Source organism: Benincasa hispida, chromosome 4, assembly GCF_027475165.1.
Source record: "Benincasa hispida cultivar pf3 chromosome 4, pf3_genome.v1.1, whole genome shotgun sequence".
NCBI lineage: Eukaryota > Viridiplantae > Streptophyta > Magnoliopsida > Cucurbitales > Cucurbitaceae > Benincasa > Benincasa hispida.
The window spans coordinates 24087941-24098649 of record NC_143481.1 but is presented as its reverse complement, the minus strand read 5'-3'; positions in this window follow the sequence as shown (position 1 = coordinate 24098649).

Sequence of the window (10709 nt, the reverse complement as noted above, 5' to 3'; positions counted from 1 at the left end):
CCTAAGATCACATTTCTAATAAGATTAGAAATCTATGTTTAATCTTTTAATTGGTTTAATAGGATTAAATTGATTCCTAATAAAAGATTAAATATGTAACAAATGTATCTATAAGGGGCCTTTTGTCTAAGGCTGATTCTGGCTAGGCTGGGGTACTTAAGTAGATGGAAACGTCACACCCCTACCTGGGAACCTATCTGGAAAGGTGAATTAGATAGATTTATTACATGCATGCAAATTTGATGAAAGTCTATTAAAGAGTTTAATAAGACTTGAATTAAAGTTGTTTAATCATCAAAAGCAAGTGTTGTTTTTAAGAAAATTAAACAAGTCACTTAGATATGGATTTTCTAAGTTAATGAACCCTAGGTAGAACATTTAGTGGGAGGAAAATGGAGTATATGATACTTCACTTTTACCTCTATACGTTTCTCTCTAAAAGTTCACACCATGATATCAATCCTTAACCTCGAGGCACCATGAATGTTCCCCAACGGGTGGCATTTGGGTAGGCCAATACCAAGGTGAATGGAGAGAATGTTCATAATAAGTAGGAGTGGGATGTGTGACAACATATCCCTCAATCTCTCTCATTAGGCTGGATAAAGTTTTTGTGCATCGCCTTATGGCATCATGGTTGTCCCCCTTGTAGGAATGTATCAACAGCAGTGGAAGCACAAGGATCATCTAAGCACCCAAATTCACTAATTTTGGATAAATATAAAGAATGCTTTTGTAGAAACAAGTGAGTTTCAAGACATACCTCTCGTAGAACTTCTTCAAAGCTCCTTCACCAGCTGCTATCTTCTCCAAATCTTGTTGTAGACCACCTCAAGATCTTGCCCACTATTCTTTTGGTGCTCTAGATTGAGTTGGGGACTCAAAACAAGCTTGAATCAAGGGTAGAAGGAGAAATGCTCATTGCAGAAAATCAACTGAAGAACTCTTTCATCAAACTCAAAATCTCTATAGATTGCACGCCCGATTTTCATTCCAATCCCTTCATTATATTGCAAATAAACATGCAAAGAAAAGAGTTTCATGAGTTGCAACTCATGCTTGGAGAAGACAAGACAAATATAATGCCATTTGAGTGAGCTACTTGGTGATGGATAATGGAAAAACTTCATTTTCCATTTTAAGTGTTTTGGTTTTTACTTTTCCAATTTTATCTAAAAATAAAAATTTGATTTCATAAAATCTATTTTGATTTTAAAAAAAATGAAAAAATTAATTATAAAATAAAACTTAATTAATTTATTGATATTAAATTAATTTTAACACATATCCATCTTTACATATTTAAATATATAAATTCTCCTATTCCGTTTAATTCCAAAATTAAACATATAATTATATCTCATATAATTACTAATTTCCTTAATTCTAATTTGAACGTTTCAAATTAACTTATCACACTATTCTAGAGCTAGTTCGTTACGAGCTAGTAAGGGGACCTCGCGGACCTACAGATCATGGGCTCCAACGATCTGAGATTAATTGGTTAAACTCATTAGACCAAATTAATCTCTATTCGTTAACTAATGGGTCACTCCACTAAAGCCCATAATTGCACTCCCCTCACTGTAAATATATTATGTCCACATGATTTACCATAATCAGCAAGTCGACCCTTCACAGGTTGTTCGTAATAATGACTGGGTCAAATATCCGTTTTATCCCCGAGATTACTTCTTATTCCTCAAGTCCCTACTGATCCTCTAATGAACAACTGGTTTGTGATCTAATCACTAAACCAAACTCTCTCAACCCGGTGAGAGGGTGGGGCCCCTTGTTCAAGATCTAGATTCAGTACTTGAGAGAACAACCTTTCTTCTATCCCTAAATCGGGTAGGCGTGAACTCCGTCTTGCACCCTATGTCCCCAGCTATCTATCCGGTCTTACCCTTGAAATGGGAGTCTTATTGAGCCGGCGTTGTTGAGCCAACCCTCAACTATGCAAATCTAAGGGCAATCTTGAATAAACAGGAGTTCATAGTTAACCAAGAATTAAGATCGAGATACCTAGGTCATCTAGGAGAAATAGTCAGTCTTAAATAGTAAACAACGTTATAAAGTAAGAGTGACTTATGTCTTGGTCCTGATCTTATGCAAACTCATTGCATAGGACGCCCCCACTCCTCATGTCATAACATGTACGAATTAAGATCACATCATACGTAGCACTTTACAACTCTTTGTAACAACTACAGAGTAGGCCGCATCCAATGGTATTACCAGAATAAGGTACCTAACCTCATTCATGTACCATAGATTATTTTAACTATTTACTCAAACCTGATCCACTCTTATGTCTCCACATAAAGTTCAAGTACTCATACAATAGTCATGGGTCTTAGTTTATTGGATTTAGACTTTCATACAATTTATGAGATTAATAACAAGTATATTGATAATAGGAAATGTTTATTATTTTACAAATTGCGAGTTTTTAGGACATAAAACCCAACACCCCTAAAGGATGGCAGTTTTGCACAACTCTTTATTTGATCTCCAGAAATGGATAGGGTTACTTTAGTCTCTTGTCCTAATAGGATTTTCTCTAAGGTTGGCTTATTAGGGTGGGGCTCTAGGACCTAAAATGAGGGGTTACACTTACAAATAATTGTTAAGGATGTGAATAAATTTTGGATCGAAAAGTGGTGACTATTAGATTCAGTTACAAGGAGTTGTTTCTGTCTAATGGTTGAGATGTCTCATTGTAACTAAGATCCCTGGTTATTGTTGTAACTTAAGCATGTATGTGATGACATACAAGTGGATCGTGCTTTAAGTGATAACCTAAATGGTCTGTAATAGATGGATAAAGGAGGAAAACCTTATCCTGTTGACACTACGAGTGTGACCTGCTTTGTAGATGTTACAAGTGTTGTAAAGTGCTACAAATTGTTTGATCCTAACCATTCATGAACTAGACATGCGAGCGAGGATGCTCTATACAAAAGGATGACCATATAACGTCGTTTATGTCAGAGACTTTCATTTCACTAGGATGACCATAGGTAACATGACCTTAATTCTGAGTGAGTTGGAAACGAGTCTATGAGGGCGGTCCTTTGATTTGTATAGGTGCGAGTGGCCAGATCGCTGACTCAAACCTACCACTTTGGAGATTCATCTGATTGGGGAGCTGAAAACTTAGCTACACAAGAAAGAATTCACTCATTCCTCGATTCAGGGATAAGTAGATAAATTGCTCCCTTAAGGGCTGATTTCGGGACTTGAACAATGTGAAGCCACACCTTCTCTTGACCCAAGAAGAATTTATTCATAGTAGGACTATGATGTATTGTTCATTAGAGGAATTAGTGGTACTTAACGAGTTAGATGTAATTACAAGGGTATAACGGTAAATTGGCCTGGTTGTACTTACAAACGATTTGTGAAGGGTCATCGTAATATTGATTGGTTATATCCAATGGACACAAAATAAATCTATAGCACGAAGAGTGCAGTTGTCGGTCTTTAGTGGAATGCTCGACAGTTAACGGATGGTGAATATTGTGATTAAAAAGTTTAGTCAGTTATTCACGTACCGTTTGAGCTTCAAGCTACAGGTTCATAAGGTCCCCTTGGTTGCTCAATGGATTCATGTTGAGAATTAGTTTTTGGGTTAGTTTGAATTGTTCAAATTAACAAGAAAAAATTTGATTATATATGATATAATTAAATTGCATCAATTATATGAGATATAATTGACTTAATGTATTAGGTACATTAAATGGAGGAATTATTATTAAATGCTATCAGGAAGAATAAGGACTATAGTTTATATATTGCATGAGATGTGATATTAAAACTATAGGTTATGAATATATTGATTATATTTGTAATTAAATCAATTATAGGATAATTGGTTACGTTTTTTTTTCTCCCATAACCAACTTAGTGGGAAGTTGTCATCAGTTATGGTAACTGATGGATAAAATAAAAATTGTTTTCATTTTTACAGAATGCAATCATTAAGCGATAAAATATCATGCGATCAAAAGCATTAGCCATATGATAGCTTGAGAGCATAAACGATCGTGTAACAAGTTTTCTATACGATAGTCACTTGTTTTCTAAACGATCGAGTACACTGTCTATACGATAGACTAAAACTATCTCCCACTTACTTGATCGTCTATACGATCTGTAAAATTCCTCATTCCCTCTACCAAATCCTATAGAGCCCACAACTCCTGGATTCTCACACCGAGAATACTGGTAGCCTTTTGGTGGTGTCTTCTTACTATTCGAGGGACGAGTGTAGATTTGTTCTTGTTCGAGGAGGTTGCTGAGGAGATTACTGTTCAAGTGTAGATTCATTCATGTTGGTGAACGATCGTGCAGTATATTCGAGGGAATGAGAAGAATAGTTCTTCAAGGGTAAGTTCTCTTGAACCTTAGTATTTCCCTTTTGCGGCATGCTGTAATTTAGAGTTTTTGCATAACTATTACTGTTTGATTGTAAATATTTTATGTTCTTTCATAATGGGGGTTGGAACGATCTCGCTTCCGCTCATGGGTCTCTTTGATAAGAGTTCCTTCAGTAAAGGGAAGGCTTCTGTTAACCCACAACCTGCTGCTCCAAGGGGTAGACCACCATTGAGGGTTGACAAGGAAAAATGTTTCCATTGCAACTAGGATGGTTATTAAAAGAGGAACTACCCCATATGTTTGGCAGAAAAGAAGAAGGTGAAAAAAGGTAAATATGATTTTCTTGTTTTGGAAACTTTTTTAGTGGAGAATGATGATTATGCCTGGATTATTAACCATGTTTGTTCTTCATTTTAAGGAAATAATTTCTGGCAGCAGCTTGGTGTTGGTGAGATGACAATATGAGTTGGAACCGAGCACGTTGTCTCAGCTGTAGCAGTGGGAGGTCTCCGGTTAACTTTGCAAAACAAATTTGTCATTCTGAATGATGTAGTTGTAGTTCTCATTTAAAGAGGAACTTAATGTCTGTCAAGTGTCTGCTTGAATGTAAATATCAACTCTTTTTCTCTTATAATAAAGTGTTTATTACAAAGAATGGTGTTGATATTTATTTTGCACAACTGGAAAACAATTTGTATGTGCTAAGGCCGTTAGAAACAAATTTCCTCCATAACATAGAGATGTTTAAAACTGTCGTAACTCAAAATAAGCGACTTAAAATTTCTCTTAAGGAAAATGCCCAACTTTGGCACCTATGATTAGGACACATAAATCTCAATAAGATTGAGAGGTTGGTGAATAATGGACTTCTAAATGAGTTAGAAGAAAATTCTTTACCTGTGTGTGAGTCATGACTTGAAGGCAAAATAACTAAAAGACCTTTTACTGGAAAAAGCCATAGGGCCAAAGAACCTCTAGAGCTAGTGCATTCAGACCTTTGTGGTCCGATGAATGTAAGAGCTAGGGGAGGTTATGAATATTTCATCACTTTCACTGATGATTATTCAAGATATGGGTATGTTTATTTAATGCAACATAAGTCTGAGTCCTTTGAAAAGTTCAAAGAATTCAAGGTTGATTTGAAAACGCATTAAATAGAACGATGATGGTACACCTCAACAGAATGGTACATCTGGTACACCTCAGTAGAATGGTGTACCAGAGAGGAGAAATTGAACCCTATTGGACATGGTTCGGTTTATGATGAGTTACGCTTCCTTACCTGACTCGTTTTAGGATTATGCAGTGGAGACTGCAGCTTATATCCTGAACTGTGTTCCCTCCAAGAGTGTTGTCAGAACACCTTTCAAGTTATGAAATGGTCGTAAAGCTAGTTTACGTCATTTCATAATCTGAGGTTGTCCAGCACATATGTTTGAGGCTAATCCTAAGAAACTGGAACCACGTTCAAGGTTATCCTATTTGTAGGCTACCTCAAGGGAACGAGAGGTGGCTATTTCTATGATCCTAAATAAAATAAAGTGTTTGTATTGACAAATGCTACTTTTCTTGAGGAGGATCATATAAGGGAGCACAGACCTAGAAGTAAAATCGTGTTGAATGAACTTTCCAAAGAAACTACTGAATCTTCAACAAAAGTTGTTGAAGAGCCTATTACCTCAACAAGAGTTGTTAAAGTAGGTTCATCTAGTAGGTCAAATCTGTTGGGGTTGATGCTCTAAATCTTGTAGGATTTTATTGTTTGTAAACATTTGTATGAACAAACGTTTCAGTGATTTATAATATATAATATTTTATTCACTTCTGTCTATGAAATATATGATATTTTAGTTGCATTAACCACAAACCAATAAACTAACATCCATGGTTATCATTGTAACTTAAACATGTATGTGGAGACATACAAGTGGATCGTGTTTAAGTGATAACCTAAATGGTCTGTAGTATATGGATAAGGCTAGGTACCTTATCCAGGTAACACTACGAGTATGGCCTGCTTTGTAGGTGTTACAAATGTTGTAAAGTGCTACAAATGATCTGATCTTGATCATTCATGTATTAGACATATAAGCGAGGATATTCTATACAAAGGAGTTTGTATAAGACCAGACCACGAAATGTTTAGTCTCGTTATATAACGTCGTTCATAATTGAGACTTTCATTTCACTAGGATGACCATAGGTAACATGACCTTAATCCTGAGTGAGCTGTGAACTCTTACCTACGAGGGCGGTCCTTTGATATGCATGGGTGAGAGTGGCTAGATCGCCGACTCAACAAGCTTACCATTTTGAGGATTCGTCTGATTGGGGAGCTGGGAACTCAACTACACAAGATGGAATTCACTCCTTCCTCGAAGTAGGGGTAAGTAGATAAATTCTTCCCTTAAGAGCTGATTTCGAGTCTTGAACAATGTGACGCCACACCCTTTCTTGGCCCGAGAAGGGTTTACTCATAGTGGGACTATGATTTATTGTTCGTTAGAGGGATCAGTGGTACTTAAGGAGTTAGATGTAACTATAGGGACAAAACGTTAATTTGGCCCAACTGTACTTACAAGTGATTTGTGAAGGGTCATCGTACTGTTGATTGGTTATATCCAATGGACATAGAAATATATCTGTAGTGCGAAGAGTGCAGTTGTTGGTCATTAGTAGAGTGTCCGGAAATTAATGAATGGTGGATAATGTGATTAAGAAGTTTAATCAGTTATTCATGTACCGTTGGAACTTCAAGCTACAGGTTCATAAGGTCCCCTTGGTAGCTAAATGGATTTAAGTTGAGAATCAGTTTTTGGGTTAATTTGAAATGTTCAAATTAATAAGAGGAAATTTGTTTATATATGATATAATTAAATTAATTCAAGTATATATGATATAATTGATATAATGTATTTGATACATTATTGTTTGATTGGAGGAACTAATATTTGAATATGATTCAAATATATTTTCTATGAATTAGATTCATAGTTATTAAATTTAATATAAATATGATTTATATTAAAAGCCATAAAATAGAGAAAAAGAACTATGGTTTATATATTGTATATGATGCAATATTAAAACTATAGGTTATAAATATAATATGATAAGTTAGTTATTATATTTATTAATTTTTGATAATTAACTTCTTTTTCTCCATAATCACCCTTAGTGGATAGTTATTTAGTTTTGTGACAAAAATGGATAAATGAAATTTGATTTCATAATTCCGAATACAGACGTGATTAACAATCAAGTATCTACACGATTGCTTGAGAGACTATACGATAGCCTCAATATCTACACGATCGAGAGACTTGTTTATGCGATAGTGTTGTTCGTCTACTCAATCGTCTTCCTCCTCAAAACTCTAAACTTCCCCTCTAACCAAAATTAGCCAGAGCCCACCACTCTTGGATTCTCACACCGAGAATATCAAGGTCACCAAGTGGTAGTGTCCTGTTTGGTTCGAGGATCGAGTTGCTACTTGCTGTTAGTTCAAGGAGTGTTTGAGTTGTTCGACGTGTTCGTGAACGAGTTCGTTCGAGGAATTTACTTGAAGAATGGTTCTTCAAAGGTATAGTCTCTTGATCCTTTGTTTTTATTTTCAAAGCATGTTGTAATTTAAGATTTATGCATAATCTATTCTTGTATGACTGTAAATGTATGTGTTCAATCACAATTGGATTTGGATGATCCGCTTCCGCTCAAAGGTTCTCTGTAAACGGAGTTTCTACAATTGGTATCAGAGCCAAGTTCTGTTCTAATTTCCAATTTTCATTTGTTGTAATGAATTTCATTTACAGTTTGGTGGATTTTAAGTTTCTGCATTGCGTTTAAGTGTTAAATGTTTGTGGATGTTGTTGATGGATAATTTTGGGATAGTTGTCTCTGTTTAATAATTTCGTTTTACTTTTACATAAGTTAATTGTAAGGCCCCTGCATTTTTGGGCATAATTGCAATCGAGTCTGTATTCATTTGTGTTTTTTAGTCATTCGTGAAGAAGCTTCAGACGCAAAGAGTTGCAGTTTGCTACATTGGAGAAGACGAAACGTTGGACGCATGGTGTAGCTCAAGCTAGATGATCGTTTAGATTTTGCTATGTGTTGGTGTAGAATTGTTCTACTCGATCGTGTAGTATTTGCTAAACGATCGCATAGCTAATGCTACGTGATCGTGTAAAGAGTTTACTCGATCATGTTGCGTTGGCTGCATGATCGCGTAGACGCTTGGGGGTAAACGATCGCGGTATTTGATACTCGACGCAAGGCATGTGCGCTAAAATATTGTCTAGGCTATCATGCTCATCGTATAGTCACTAGCTACATGATCGCATGGCATGCGTTACTCGAAGTGCATTGTACGATCGCGTGGACTTTCATGCTCATCACATAGTCCTAAGCCATTCGATCATTGCTACACGATCGTTTATACTCGACGTGTGTTGCTTGACGATCAGAAGGATTTACTACACGATTAAGTGATGAGGCTTCAAGGCTGGCGGTTCAAGACTCGGTTCACCCGTTCGAACCGGTTGACTCCAACTTTTGTAATAGTTTAGCATTTCCTTTCCGGATTTGAGACAAATTATCCCGATACATTAACTTTTATTAAATGTGCATGTTATGTATGTTTATCTTAAATGTCATAATGTATGTCATATAGTTTTAAAACCCACCATAGGTTATGCATTTTATTCATGCATCATCTTTATATTATAAGTGTTATAATATATTAGTATGCATGATTAAATTACTTAAACATGCATCATATAATATAAGAGTTATAATATATGCATGCATTAAAGCATATCCATGCATCATCTATATTATAAATGTTATAATATGAGGTTGTATGTTAATATGGAATGTATGCTTAGTTCATTATTTGGGTTATATAAAAGTTATATATATTAGTAATGAATGAACATTGCATGAAGCATGACACTTAGGTTTATTTATAAAAGATATAAATATCTTGTGAATGTCTAGCTAGCAATGTGAATGGTTTTAATTGTTTCATTTGTTATAAGAGTTATAATTAATTAAATTAGAATTAAAATCAATAATAAACAGTTGCATGCACACCTTAGGCTTTAACCATGTTTTAAAAGAGTTTTAAAATTTGATTGAGATAGACTTAAGATCACATTTCTAATAAGATTAAAAACCTAAATTTTATCTTTTAATTCAGTTTAATAGGATTAAATTGACTAATAAAAAATTAAATATGTAACAAATGTATCTATAAGGGACCTTTTGGCTAAGGTTAGTTCTGGCTAGGCTAGAGTACTTAAGTCAATGGAAACATCGTACCCCTACCTGGGAACCTACCTAGAAAGGTGGATTAGATAGATTTGTTACATGCATGCAAATTTGATGAAAGTCTGTTAAAGTGTTTAATAAGAATTGAATCAAACTTGTTTAATCATCAAAAGCAAGTGGTGTTTTTTAGCAAATTAAACAAATTACTTAGTAAATTCAGTAGCTGGATTTTCTAAGTTAATGAACCCTAGGTAGAACATTCAGTAGAAGGCAATTGAGGTATATGATACTTCACTTTACTTCGACACGTTTCTCCCTAAAAAGTTCACACCGTGAAATCTATCCTCGGCCTCGAGGCACCACTGGAGTATCCCCCTACGAGTGGCATTTGGGTAGGTCAATAACAAAGTGAATGGCAAGAATGTTCATAGTAAGTGGTAGCAGGACGTGTGACAACATATCCCTCCGTCTCTCTCATTAGGTTGGATAAAGTTTTAGTGCATCACCTCGTGGCACCCTAGAAGTTTCCCCCTAAAGGATGTTTGTTTGCACAACTCTTTATTTGATCTCCAAAAATGGATAGGGTTGCTTTAGTCTCTTGTCCTAATATGCTTTTCCCTAAGGTTGGCTCATTAAGTCACCGCTCATTAGGGCGATGACTTTTGTCCTACCTCACTAGAGCATCATTGCAAAATAGATGTCACTTAGTATACATTAGAACTATTTTGTGAAAAATTGGACTGCATTAAAAGTGGTTTAATGCAAGTAGACTTATTAAGTTTGTTCTTTTTTCAGTAATTTAAATTATGGCTACTGCTACTTTGTTTTTACTTGTCGCCGACAAACTGACTGGCAAAAATTACGCTAGTTGGAAAAACACGATAAACACGATAGTAATCATCGATGACCTGAGGTTCATCCTTACTTAAGCTTGAATTAAGGGAATATGGAGATAAGCTCGCAACAGCAACCCAACGGAAGAACTCTTTTCTTCTCACGAATTTTTCAGAAAAAATTGATCGGTTGCATTACTTAAAAAACACTCTAATCTCTTC